A 15,138-nucleotide genomic window follows, 5' to 3' on the forward strand; every position below is an offset into this window, starting at 1 on the left:
CTATGCTCTATGACTCCTTATACTGGTCCCTAGAGCAGTGTTGTCCAATAGAACTGCCTCAAGTGATAGACATGGTCATCTCTGCATGGTCCAATACAAAACCTACTCGCCGAATAGGTCTACTGAGCACTGAAAATTAAGCTACTACAACTGAATTTTAAACTTAATTTAAATTAATTTAAATTTGAATAGTCACATCTAGCCAGTGGCTGCTGTATTAGACAGTGCAGAGCTAAAATTACAGAGGAGCCTCATGCTTCTTTCTCTACCAGCCTTAAGTCACCGAAGGCATTAACATAGGCTTTACAATGCAAAGGCCACCTGCATTTTTAAACAGTGGCCTCTTAAACACCTTCACTGTTTCAGGGATGAAGGGAAGAGGAACCTTACACTGAACAAACCAAAAAAAGTGAAATATTTCCAAAAACATGTGAGGCTAGAATTGTCATCTGGAAATAAAAACTTTTATTAACTTCCTCCATGACTTCCTTCCTCTCTGAATTTGTGTTTGCATCAGTTTATTGATCATTATCCACACCAGAAAAAGTATTTGGTTTATTACTCTTCTAAATCACTCTTGTCTTTTTGTAAGCAACCGACCCTTGCTTCTAGTATTGATGTTCTAATGGATGAATTATTACCACTTTTCCAAAGTTAAAGAAAATTGATCCAAACATTTTAAATGTAAAAATCTATATGTACAACTGTTGGACTGGAGAGATGAAATGTCTATACAAATGGAACAATTAAAAGTGACTTTACTAGAGGTCATCTGAAACCTTATTTGGATATTCAGAGCAAATCCAAGGACAAATCTATACAAAGAATTTAAGTCGCACTCCAAAAAGTTATTCTCTGTCCATTTAAGATTTGTACATATTCATATATATACATATACATTATATGATGTGTGTATATGCATATATACACATATATATGTATATGTACATTTGTGCATGTACATATACGAGTGTATATATATATAAAAGGATAAACCAAAACAAAGAATTCTGCAAGTCCTTTATGCTGAGTAATATAAAAATAAATAAAAATCATGACATGAGGGGGCCAGATATCCTACATACACATACACATACACATACACACACACACTGAAGCTGATTGTGTTAATGGAAATAGTGATGATAGTAAAATAGCATACTATCTTTACCCATTGATTGTTAAATTCGCCAGTTGTGCAAACATCCAAAATGGTGAGTGATGTCATCCAGTCACTTGTCTATCCCACTGTTTCACTGCAAATTTCCTGCTGCTATAGCTAACCATTACCATTTTCACTGGGAGCTCTCTTACGACCCCAAAGCTCTGTGGCTCTAAACTCCCCTGAAACTAAACTTTGGAGTCAATTTATGAATCTGCATGCTCTCTGGAAGCAATAGTTGGAAATAAGGGAGTATATCAGGACGGAAAAAGTCCAGATAGCGTTTTCAATTGCTGGGTTGCTGTCTAGCAGAGGACTTTCCCCAAACTAGGAAACTTTGAGATACATCTGCAGGAAGCAAGCCCTGGGCATAGCAGCCAGATGTGTGTTCATATTTCCTTATCATTTGCCATCAGCTTCACTACTTTTTATTGAGCATTTTTATGGGGGAAGGGAGCTCTACCTAATGTCTTATCAACCTCACAAAAACCCAAGGAGGTAGTATTGGTTATATTCATTTTACAGAAAGATGTGGAGTCTAATAGGACTAGAGCCCCTAGGCTCGTAAAGGGTGGAGTTAGTTCACAGAGTCCGTTGAGTGACCTGGAAATTGCTTTCTTCCTCTATGCAGATTATTTCATCACACAGATAATGTTCATGAAGGTCATTAGGGGTCATCTAAATATCTCGCCTCATTTCCTCCTGTCTCATAGTCTGACTGAGTGAAGAGAAGGAACAGCTGGGTTAATTCCTAGGCGGCAACACCCAGGAGAGCTTTCAACAGAAGTCTAATTTTATTTGAAAACGCTACAAGATCACTTACGGCAGAGACATCCCCCAAATGAATCTATCTTAAAGTGAACACATCAGCAAATTATATTCATGTTTAAGGAAAGAGGTCTTGTAAAGACACACCCATGAAATATGCCATTGCATTTCTTTGGAGTGTTTTCAGGAGGTGAAAATAGCTAAAGAAATTGGCCAGCGTTCCCTATCACACGATATTCCCCACCATCTGCTGCATGTGCTCATGAAGACAGTACTCGGTGCTTAAAATTCTCATCAAAGAAAATGTGAATAACCAGTTTACAACCTGTGAGAAAAAGGGAAAAGGATGCCTCCTTCCCACTGCCACAAGTTCAGATTTACAGCTAACACGTGTAGCTGTGGGTGGCTGCGCTTGTTTCTTAAAAGAAGATAATTGCACACACCACCAAATAACAAAACAAAAGGGGAAAATGTGTGTGGGAGGTGGGAGTGAGATGTTAGAATAATTTAATTACTGTCAGGTGGTTCTCAAGCTGCACTAGGGGAAAAAAAAAAAAAAAAAAGCTCTGAAATAAGATCTATTACCCAGAAAACATCTAAGCTTCCATCTCTGCTCATTTTTACTAAACAATCTCAAAGTTTTCAAGAATTTGACAAACTTTAGGTTGATATATGAGGTAGTTGCCTTGTGCTCCTGAGCATAAAGCTAATGAGGTTAAAGTCTCAAGTTCATTTAAGGCCCTCAAGGCTAATAATTTCACTCTATTCTAGGACTACTAACTGCATATTACACACTGGTGAACACCGAGACCACCATTTATAAAAGCAACTTTCTAGCCTCCTACGAACAGTATGTTTGGCCCAGGGTTCAGTGAGAGACTGGAAATTAACCATCTATTTGCATGAGGCCCAAAAAGGAGGCAACTCATCCTACAGTGGTGATGAGGAAAGTGTTAAGTAGTCACCGCAACAGAAAGGAGAGGCTTTTAAAAGAAAGAGAGAAAAGACATGCGTCCTTGCAGTCTAGCTAGGACCTCTGGTCCATGCAGCACTTAAAGGGCTTGGGCTTTAAGGATGGCATTAAAAGGTTACCACGGGTATAGCAAGTGGCAGGCTCAGTCTGTGCCCTGCACTAAAGAGACACAACAGTGAGCAAGATACCTGGGGTACCTTCTGGGGCCCCCAAACTTGTGAAGCCTCAGAGGCGAGAAGAGGAAGAAGACCCAGAGGAGAGGTCCCTGTGTGTTGGAGGCAGACACCGCCATGAGCCCTACAAAGACAGAATTCCATGTTCTGGGACTGGCCGGGAGCTGGAGTCCGTAGGGATGTGGCTGTTCCACAAAATTGACAACAAAAGTTGTAGCAGCGGCAATGGTCTGGTGAGCTCAAGAATTGAGAGTCCTGGAATAGCAAGAAGCTGTCATGGACAGAGATGACCGGGTCATTTGGGACAGGCCTCGGCTAAGGAGCGTGGTACATTGATTCAATCATCTTCGGAATGTCAGCAGGCTGAAATAGAAGCCAGCTGAAAGAGGTCCTGACTCTGAGAGTACTGGCTTAAGGGACAACCCAGCTCTACTCCCCATGACCCACCACAGCCATCTCCAAATCCCACACTCAGCTTTGCCTCAGAACTTGAAACCAGTTGAAGATAACTACATACATGAATACACACATACATACATACTGTGTGCCTTGTAATAAATATACCCATCACTGCTCCCCATCAACATGGTCACAAATGTTGGCATTGGCCATCAAAGTGTTAAGAGTATAAAACTAGCCATGAAACTGAGGTCTGTGGGCATCTCTGAATGAACAGAAAGTCACAACTGTCATCTTGACACACTACAGAGTTAATTACACACTAATAAAAGTCAACAATGGTTATACCATTACGGCTACTGAAATCCAAATGGCTTTGTTTGTTTGTGAATTATTGGATTAAAGATATTAGGGCCAGTGAATTAATCCTTCCATTCCTTTTCTTACACATAGTGCAGCGAAGTGCTTGTTTATTTACTTGGCATGCTCCCTAATAGTCAGGGAGAAGCGCTTGGGCTGAGCCGAGTTCCTTGGTTACAAGTACGTCATGTGCCACACTTACACCAGGAAATACAGGGCTCTCAGGAAGTGCATTTGATAATGAAGCACTGAGAGCCAAAATTAGCCAATAATCGGCATTACTCTTCATCCTGAAATGATGCAATCTTTTTTTTTTTTTTTTTTACAAGGTAGTTAAGTGATGGAGATCAGCCTGCTGGACATGTTAGATATGTTTCCTAGCTTTGTCGCTGGCTGACTGATTTGAAACAGCCAGGTTTTAATGACTTCCCAGGGTTTCAGCTTCTCTTTTTCAAAATATTAGATAGATCCATTGGTTTTAGAAGTTCATATGGTGGTGAATATTTTGGACGATTAACTCTTTAATGCTAGGGACAATGTTTTTATTCTGCTTTGTATCTACGGAGCACAATGCTTAATATTCAATTAATGTTTGCTAAATTATTAACAGTGAGAAAATAAGCCCTATGAGTCACGAGCTGATTGGGCAGGTTTTCTTGTTGCCCACTAGCATTATTAAGCACAGAGAACAGCACTACCTCAGTAACACACCCTCTCCTCCTCCCAACATGAAGAGAAAAACAGCTTTGTTAGATTCTCAGGATTCTAAGACCTACTTGTTTCTGATTACTTGTTTTTGGCAGGCACTGCATAAATACCAAAGAAACAGTGCTGAAACTGAAGAGATTTTTCATCTCCATTCCTAGAAAATTCATAGGAATTATTATGTCTTGTGGTAGATGAGTACAGCTGGAATTCTCTCTACCCTGGAGGGCACACAGCAAATATACAGAGGCACCACTCCTGGGGAGCAACAGAATCCGATTTCTGCCCTCTAGTGATTTATAATCTAACACTTGAGTGACTCTCAGCATTAAGAAACCATTAATGAGCATGGAGGGTTGCACAGGCTCTGAAGTGAAAAGAACTGGGATTGAGATCTGTCACTTACTAGCTGTGTGACATTGGGAAAATCGCTTAACTTCTCTGGGCTTTGGTTGTTGTAACTATTCCCATCTTTCAGCTTTCCTCTAAGACACAGATAAAATCAGGCATATTCTGAGAGACTCAGTAAACCATAACACAAATTATACATGTTATTCATTATTGTTTTATAGATGCTTCTTTTTGTTAATCTAGAAGGTAGAGATCTAAACCGCAGGAAAATGTCCAACTTAAAAAGCAGTAATTCTGAAAGATATAACTGCAAATTGGAGTGAATGCCAGTACAATAGAGTGAGTCAAAATCAAATTCTGGATTTACCAGGTGTCCACAGCTAACAGTGCACAACAGAAAGATAATGACATCTTTTGCACAAGTATGTTTTGAAAACGAAAGTGTTCAGCTCTTAGTTCTGGTGTCTCGAATATCAGAGTGATTTTTTGACACCCAGAAATGATAACAATTGGCATTTGCGCAATGTCGATCTCATGTACATATGTTTCTTCTTTAAATTTCAACACTATTATCTATTCCATAGACAAGTTTAGCTTTTCATATAGGTCTAAAAATCTAATGACAAAACTGTGCTGATGTGCTAGCATAAAAAGTACTACTGTGGGTAGAAACAAAAAAAAGCTGGAAAGTGCAAAGTGCGAGACACCCCCCCCCATAACACTGGGCTCTTGGCAAATTTATGCTTTCCTATAAACCTGGGTGCCTCCTCTGTAAAATAAGCAATTTTTGTGGCATTTTTAATGACCCAGTTCCTCTAGTCATTAAGAAACAAATTTTTTATGCATTTTAGTACTTTTCTGTTCAGAATAATTGTGTATTTTATGGGGAAATATATACACAGTTGCCATATATTTCACAGGTGTCTAGTTAACAACCTTTCCCTTGCACGGTTGGACTGCTGGTGTCTGTTCATTGGAAACCCTTTCATTCTCTTATCTTATCTTCTATCCCTCTCTCTCCTTCCCTCTGGGTCCTCCTGACAATTGTCGAGGCTCTCCTGACACGGAAGCACCATGGAACAGATGGTGCCTCATCTCTCCTCTCCGGGCTTCGTTGAGTTACATCCGCAGAAATACATGAGGGTAGAAATGTAGATCCTAAACACATTTTGCTTGTCTTAAGAAGAGATAACTGCCCCTTTCTGCACTGCGATCAAAGGGAAGCTGCTCCCACGGAGGGTCCGGTGAGGCATGCCTCTGGATACTGTTCACGGTACCTTCCTCCAAGCAGTCTGTCTCCATGGAGACAGACAGGCAACAGAAGAATCAAGCCGGGGCCAGGTGGGGGACCAGGAGCAGCAGGGGAGATGCCAAGAGTCAACAGATGGGAAAAAAACAAGAAACACTAAATGGGAGACTCAATTGTTTGGGTGGGAGAATTTACCTTCTAGCTGATTTTTAAAATATTTCCTCATCTTAAAATAAGAAAACAAACAAGATGGTCCGTAGGTGAGTAAGACTAAAGCTTTAGCTATTCATTCCATATAATTTCCTGAGGGTCAGAATATTCTGTAATCATTTCAACGTTTATCGTGGTAGATCTGCTTGATTTTCATTAAGCAGCATTAGTGAGGAAAGTAGATGATCATGAAAACTGTTGCGTTCACTTGGCACATGATCACATCCCCACTTAAAGCCCTCATCAAGCTGCACACATGATATGATCTATTAAGCTCTTGGCTTTCTCTAGCATCTCATTAATTTCAGAGAGTGATTTCTAACGATCGCATTTCAGAAATTGTCAGAAATGTTTTTCTTCTTTTGTTGCTTGTCGCCAAGTGAGAACAATCGTGTAATGACACCACACGTTTCAACATGTCTTTTCCTAATGAGTCTTTAGGGGGAAATTCAACTTATGAGAATTAAGAAAACAGTCTGCTACTTCCCAGAGCATCAAAACCATAGGAACATGGCTTTGCATGCATAATACCACATGACTGTAATGTCTGGAAGGGGGCTTATATTCCACACAGAATATGAGCTACCATTGCTACACAGTACAAGTATAGTATTGTTTGCACATGCCAATATAAAGTCTTCAATAATATATAATTTGCTACCATTGCTAAGAACTAAGAATAAAAGGGAACTGTAAAAGATCAAAGCACAAGGTCTCAGCTTTGCTTCTGAAGAGTTCTGTTACATGTCACATGTCACAGAAAGCAAATGTGCTCAACAGTACAACTTTTAAAAAGCAAGAGTGTGTTCATTTTGCTCCAACACCACTCAGGATTAACCTTAGCCATTTGTCTTATGGTCAAAATAAAATAGTGAATAATAATTGGTGCAGGAAAAATAAGGTAGTAAACGAGGCCCCTTTATGTAAAACCTCCTGTCCTCTAAGACCAAGAGTGACTTACCACGTGGGACTTGAGGAGCCACTGTGACAGCCAATGTCACGGTAGCGAAAAGGGAAATGAGAGTGATAGTCCCAACCACATTCCCAAGGTGATGCTTTTTAAAGAGATGCTCTTGAATTGATGTCAGTGACATAACACCTATTTTATGATATTGCAATTCTGTTCTGTTACATTGTAAAGACTCTGGATATGGCACAAATCTGTGATGTTTTAAAAGGCCTAATAACTCACTAACTTAGGAAATACTCTAACAACCAAGACATGAAAAAAAATCTAATTTTTTGTGCTCAGTGTTACAGTTTAGTTTAATTCTTGATAATCAAAGTCAGTCCTTCTGTAGGATTTGAGACAAGTGGAAAGATCTATATGCTCCAAGTATAACTCATCTGTCCACCTGAAGTCCTATTAGAGTCAATTGTAGATTCTGACATTATTTCCAGAAGAACACTATTAAACTTAAAATTCTAGAGATGCGGGGCACCTGAGTGGTTCAGTGGGTTAAGCCAGCCTCTGCCTTTGGTTCAAGTCGTGATCCCAGTGTCCTGAAGTTGAGCCCCACATCGGGCTCTCTGCTCAGTGGGGAGCCTGCATCCCCCTCTCTCTGCCTGCCTCTCTGCCTACTTGTGATCTCTGTCTGTCAAATAAATAAATAAAATCTTAAAAAAAAAAATTCTAGAGACGCCTGGGTGGCTCAGATAGTTGAGTGCCCAACTCTTGGTTCTGGCTCAGGTCATGATCTCACGGGTCATGAGATCCAGCCCCCTGTCAGGCTCTGCACTCAGCGGGGAGTAGTCTGCTTGAAGATTCTCTCCCTCTGCCCCCTCCCTGCTCATGCTCATGCTCTCTCCCTCTCCCGTACCCTCTCTCAAATAAATAAATAAATCTTTAAACAATTATGAAAATTCTATCACCAAGAATTAAATTATAGTAGTAAAAAACAAAAAACAAAATAGTTAGCTAAATGAAGATCCTTCAGGCAATATGACCAGAACAAATAACACAGGAAGAGATATTGAGACTGAGGTTAAGGGACAGAGAAAGAGTGACATTTTATTGAATGCATGGCATGTACAGAGAATTGAGCACGTTCCATGCATTATACTCTTTAATCCTCAGAACAAATTATTATTGCTCCCATACTACATAATAGTTCACACAGCCAATGAGGAGCAGAGCCTGAAATCCAGCTATACTGATGAGACAATAGGGGTAGTTGGTGGGTATGGAGAAAAGTCTGGAGAAGGTCCAGTGCATGAAGAGGTCCTGGGACAGCCAGGACAGTAGTAGGCTAGGTGTCAGAGGAAAGAGCTCCAAGGCAAATTACACTGAAGGGATGACTCAAATGGAATCCCAGCAGTGGCTCTACTTTATTTCATGATCATGTTGAAAACTTTGAAAGAACAGAGTAGAGAGTGATCCATATAGTGGAAACTACAAGTGTGCTTCGATCTTCAGATACTTCAAAACCAGTAGTAAAATGCTATTGGAGGGTAATTGTAAAAATTAAGTGGAGTAGTACTTGTAAGTGTGATGAGCATGTGTATAGAAGTGTGATGTGTGTGTATATGCATGTGCGTGGGAGTGTACGATGCATGTGAAGGAGTGTGGCATGTCTGTGTGTGCAGGGTAGTGCCCATTTAGCAGATCATTGCTTTGTGATCCTCTATTCACTTACCTGACAGAGCAATCAATTATACTTAAAACTATCTACCTACTCTGAGGCTGCCCCTTAGAAAATAAACACAGCTGTGCTAACTGGGCTCCTTTTAAATTCAAAATGGGCTATCAAAAAAAAAAAAAATGCCCAGCAAATCTAATATGTTTTTTAGAAGCAAATTTTCCCCAAAAGTTCCATTTAACACCTTTTCATATGTTTTCTGACCTCCAATATTCCCTCTAACCCATTCTAAATTTTAACTGCTGATTTCAGTTCATATTTCACTGACAAGCTAGCCACAATTATACAGGAATTCTCACTTTTTCCATCGTCACCTCTACCTGCATCTGTACCCAAATGCTCTGCCTTTTTCCTGTTACAGTAGAAGAAGTTTTTATGTTCCCATCAAAGGCAAACACATGGATGTTTCCCATCCTCTCTCTCCTTCTCAAGGACCTCTGCAACTCTTTTGATTCATTAGTCTTTCTCACTTCTATCAGCATGCAAGCATGCTCTAAGATTCCCCATCTTTTAACAAGTGTTCCTGTGATCTTGCATCCCTCCCCAAAGACTGCTCATATTTCTCTGCTCCACATTACAACAAAACTTATGAAAGTAGTTGTCTAATATTTATTGCCTATGTTTTCACTTCTAGTCATCTCTTTGGCCCCTTCTGTAGGGCTTCTGTCTTCCCTTCCAACCCAACACGACTGTTCATAACCAACCATCAACAACTTCCATAATACCAAGGAAAACCTTCACTTCTTTGACCTCATTTTACTCTCAACATTAGTCTTTGGAGTTGCACTCTCTTCTTGAAAAATGTTAATCTTTTGGCTTCCGTGAAACCAGCTTTTTAGGTTCCCTTCTATCTCACCACCCATTCTTTCTCAGTTCCTTTGATGGCCAAAACCCAAACATATCAAAACACAAAACACAATATATCAAGACTTAAGGCAGGCTGAGAAAGCAGTGCTCAGAGGGAGATTTATACCTTTAAGTACCTATATTAAAGAAGAGAAAATCTCAAATTAATAACCTGATATTACAGAAATAAAAGGACTATAAAAGCATACTATGAAAAATGATTTGTCAACATTTTGATAACTTAGATAAAATAGGAAAATCTCTAGAAAGACTTACTCAAAACCTACTCAAGAAGAAATGAAAACTCTAAGTGGATTTATAACAAATAAACACACAGAAATAGTAACATAAAACTTACCACAGGGGCACCTGGGTGGCTCAGTGGGTTAAAGCCTCTGCCTTCAGCTCAGGTCATGATCCCAGGGTCCTGGGATTGAGCCCCACATCAGGATCTTTGCTCAGCAGGGAGCCTGCTTCCCCCTCTCTCTCTGCCTGCCTCTCTGCCTACTTGTGATCTCTATCTGTCAAATAAATAAATAAAATCTTTTAAAAAATAAAAAATAATAAAAAATAAAACTTACCACAAAGAAATGCCTAGGCTCAGATGGCTTCACTGATGAATTCTGCTAAATATTTTAAAGAAGAAACCAATCCTTCACAAACTCACTCAAAAATGCAAGAAAACACTTCTCAATTAATTCTGTACAGTCATTATTTCACTTTTGCCAAAACCAGAAAAAGATGATGTAATAAAATGAAATTATATCCCAATGTCTTTTATGAATATAGATGCAAAAATCCCTAACAAAATTTTAGCAAACTAAATTCAGCAACATATAAAAGGATCATACACCATAACCAAGTGGGATTCATCCCAAGAATGCAAAGCTGGTTCAAGATAGGAAATTTATTTTAATAAAATAGGGGAAAAAAACAACATAATCAACTCAATAGATATGGAAAAAGCAGCCAACAAAATCCAACACCCTTTCATGATAGAAACACTCAACAAACTAGGAATAGAAGTGAACCTCCTCAAGCTGATAAAGAACATCAATGAAAAACCCACACCTAAAGTCATACTTAATAGTGAAAAACTGGTTTCTCTCTAAAATCAGAATCATAACAGAGATTTTTTTTCTGATTTTGTCCCTTTTATTCCATGTTGTACTAGAGGTTGTATCCAGGGAAATTAGGCAAGAAAAAGAAACACCAGGCATCCATATTAGAAAGGAAGAAATAAAATTATTTGTATATAATGTATAAATAATGACAGCAAAGTTGCAAGATACATGATCAATATACAAAAAATCAGTTATTTCTATATATGATCAATGAGGAATTTGAAAATGAAATTAAATAATTCCATGTAAAATACTGTGAAAAAGAATAAAATTCTTAGATATAAATTTAACAAAAGAAATTCAAGACTTCTACATTGAAATCTATAATATATTACTGATAGACGTTAGAGAGGATCTAAATAAATGGAAAGACATCCCATATTCATGGACCATTAGACTTATTGTTAAAATATCAGTAATCCCAAAATTGATGCTCAGATTCATTGCGATTCTTAAAACACTGTTATTTCACAGGAATTGTCAAGCTGATCTTAAAGTTCATATGAAATCCAAAGGACCCAGAATAAGCAATCTTGGAAAAGAAGAACAAAGATGGAATACGCATATTTCCAAATTTCACAAGTTACCACAAAAATAGAGTAATCAAAAGAATGTGGTATGGCATAAGAATAGATATATACATCAATTCAACAGAACTGAAAGCCCAGAAATAAACTTATGTTTTTGTGGTCAACTGTATTTCAACAAGGCTGCCAAGATAATTGAAAGGGGAAGGAGTAGTCTTTCAATGATACTAAGACAACTAGATAACCACATGCAAAGTAATGAATTTGGATTATCTCACTTATACACAAATGAGCTCAAAATGGATCAAAAATCTAAATGAATGAGCTACAAATATAAAACTCTTAGAAGGAAACACAGAGAAATAAATCTTCATGTCATTGGAGTACTCAATGGTTTCTTAAATGTGACACCAAAACACAAGTAAGAAAAGATGAAAAAAATAGGTAAATAGAACTACATAAAGCTAAATCCTTTGTACTGCAAGTGCTACTAGAAAGAAAGTAAAAATACAACCCACAGATTGGGAGAAAAGATTTGTAAATAATATATAAGCACCTTCAAAAACAATACACAAACAAACACACACACACACACATAGACCATATCAAATGCTGGTGAGAAAACAGGAAAACTGAAATCCTTCTTCTTTGTGGGTAGAAATGTAAAATAATACAGTCACTTTGGAAATCTGTTTGCATTCCTCAAATTGTTACAAAGGAACATTATTTAACAATTAAAAAGTGATGCACTGATACATGCTATACAGAACAGATGAATCTTTTTTTTTTTTTTTTTAGATTTTATTTATTTGATGGAGAGAGACAGCTAGAAAGGTAACACAAGCAGGGTAGCGGGAGAGGAGGAAGCAGGCTCCCCACTAGCAGGGAAACTGACTCAAGGCTTGATCCCAGTATACTCTGGGATCATGACCTGAGCCAAAGGCAGACGTTTAACCCACTGATTCACCCAGGCGCCCCAAGACAAGGTGAATTTTGACAACATACTAAGTGAAAGAAGCCAATCACAAAAGACCACATAAGGTATGGTCCCATTTATATTAAATGTTTAGAGTAGGCAAATGTATAGAGACAGAAAGCATATTATTATTTGCCAAGGGTTGGGAAAGGGGCGAAGGGTAATGACTGGTAATGTGTGTGAGATTATTGGTGGGAAGGTAGTGATAAAAGGTTCTAAAATTTTATTTTGGTCGTGGTCACACAACTCTGTGAATATACTAAAAATTGAATTGTATATTTTAAGTGAGCAGATTTTATAGCATGTAAATTATACCTTAATAAAGGTGAGAAAAGGGGAGCCTGGGTGGCTCAGTTGGTTAAGCGTCTGCCATTGCCTGGGATCATGATCCTAGGGTCCTGGGATCAAGCTCTGCATTGGGCTCCCTGCTCAGGGGGGAACCTGCTTCTCCCTCTGCCTCTTCCCCCCACCCCCGCTTGTATACTCTCTCTCTCTCAAACAAATAAATAAAATCTTCAAAAAAAAAAAAGATGAAAAAAATAATCTGGGAACCAAATGTCACATATTTAAAGGGAAGAGACACTAGTTTCCAGGATAAGATGCAAAGAGAGATATACATGTCACTTAAAAATATTTCATCTGTTGGCAGCAAGGACTGTAAGAGTACATTAATTTTAATTTGAAATATACTGGTAATTTCTACATAGAAAATAACTCATAAATTATATGAGAGAGCTATGTATTCATGGACCCCCATCTTAAAAGATTTGTAGGTAGAATGAAAATGAATTCAGATTGTGACAACACTCAAACCCTTCCCCTAGGGCTTTGCATTGCATCCTCAAGAAAAATAAAGATTACACCATAATAAAGATGATTATAAAAGTAGAGGGAAGGTCTGGTTGAGGATTACATCTAAATTTCCTCAAAACAGCAATTCCAGGTTACTGCCAAAATATCTATGAAGATATAGCACTTTGGGCAAAATATAGATTTCCTAGTAAGATTTTTTTTTATGTACAGGGAATTTCATTCATTTGTTTTGATTTTTTAAAATAGACTTTATTTTTTAGGGCACTTTTAGGTTCACAGCAAAATTAAGCAGGTATAGAGATTTCCACATTTGCACAGCCTTCCCCACTATTAACCCCCTGCATGGCAGCGGACATACATTAACACATCATCTCTACCCAAAGTCCGTAGTTAAAATTTGGGTTCAAGCTTGGGGTTATATATTCTTTGTTTTATTTTGTTTTGGTTTTTGTTTTATATCTTGCTATTTCTGCCCAAGGATTTGTCATGGACATTTTTTTCATATCCATATACATATATCTACTTCTTAAAAAAACAAATCACTTCTTAAAACACAAATCCATAGTATCCCATGCATTGGTAGGTATGGATGTACTTTAAGTAACTATTTCCCTACTGATATTTGAGTAATCTCTAATTTTATGGTATTATTCTAAGAATATTCTGGTAGACAAATTTGTGTTTTTCTCTTTTTAAATTTTTTTAAATTAACATCTAGTGTATTATTTGTTTCAGGGATACAGGTCTGTGAATCATCAGTCTTTCACAACACCCAGCACTCACCACGACACATACCCTCCCCAGCGTCCATCACCCAGCCACCCCATCCCCCTACACCCCCTCCCCTCCAGCAACCCTCAGTTTGTTTCCTAAGATTAAAAGTTTCTTATGATTTGTCTCCTTCTCCAGTTCTGTCTTGTTTCATCAACAGATGAATGGATAAAGGAGATGTGGTGTATACATACACAAGAGAACATTACACAGCCATCAAAAAATAAAATCTTGCCATTTGCAATGACGTGGATGGAACTAGAGAGTATTACGCTAATAAATACGTCATTTGGTGTTGTATATTCTATGGATTTGGAAAAACATATAATGGCATATGTCCACTATTGTAATATCATACAGGAGAGTTTCATTGCCCTAAAAATCCTCTGTGCTCTGCCTATTCCTCCTTCCCTCCCCACAAACCCTAGCAATCACTGATCCTTTACTATCTTCACAGTTTTGCCCTTCCTAAAATGTCATATAATTAGAATCATATAATGCATAGTTTTTTCAGATCGGCTTCTTTCACTTAGTAATATACCTTTAACCTTCTTCCACATCTTCTCAGAGCTTGATAGCTCACTTCTTTTTATTTTTTATTTTTTTTTTTTTTAAAGATTTTATTTATTTGACAGAGAGAGAGAGAGAGATCACAAGTAGGCAGAGAGGCAGGAAGAGAGAGGGGGAAGCAGGCTCACTGCTGAGCAGAGAGCCCGATGTGGGGCTCGATCCCAGGACCCTGAGATCATGACCTGAGCCGAAGGCAGAGGCTTAACCCACTGAGCCACCCAGGCGCCCCTCACTTCTTTTTAGCACTAAATAATATTCCATTATCTGGATGTACCAGAGTTTATTTATCCATTGACCTTGCTTCCAACTTTTGGCAGCTAAGAATGAAGTTGCTATAAACATCGTGCAGGTTTCTGTGTAGATGTAAGTTTTCAGGTCATTTGGGGGAAATACCAAAGAGTGGGGAAATACAAAAGAGAGCGATTGCCACCCAGGGTCCTGGGATTGATCGCCGATCCCAGCAGGGAGCCCGCTTCTCCTTCGCCCTCTGTCCCTCCACCCCACTGGTGTTCTCTCTTACTC

The sequence above is a fragment of the Lontra canadensis genome, unplaced genomic scaffold (assembly GCF_010015895.1).
Source record: "Lontra canadensis isolate GAN:19392208 unplaced genomic scaffold, GSC_riverotter_1.0 scaffold67, whole genome shotgun sequence".
Lineage (NCBI taxonomy): Eukaryota > Metazoa > Chordata > Mammalia > Carnivora > Mustelidae > Lontra > Lontra canadensis.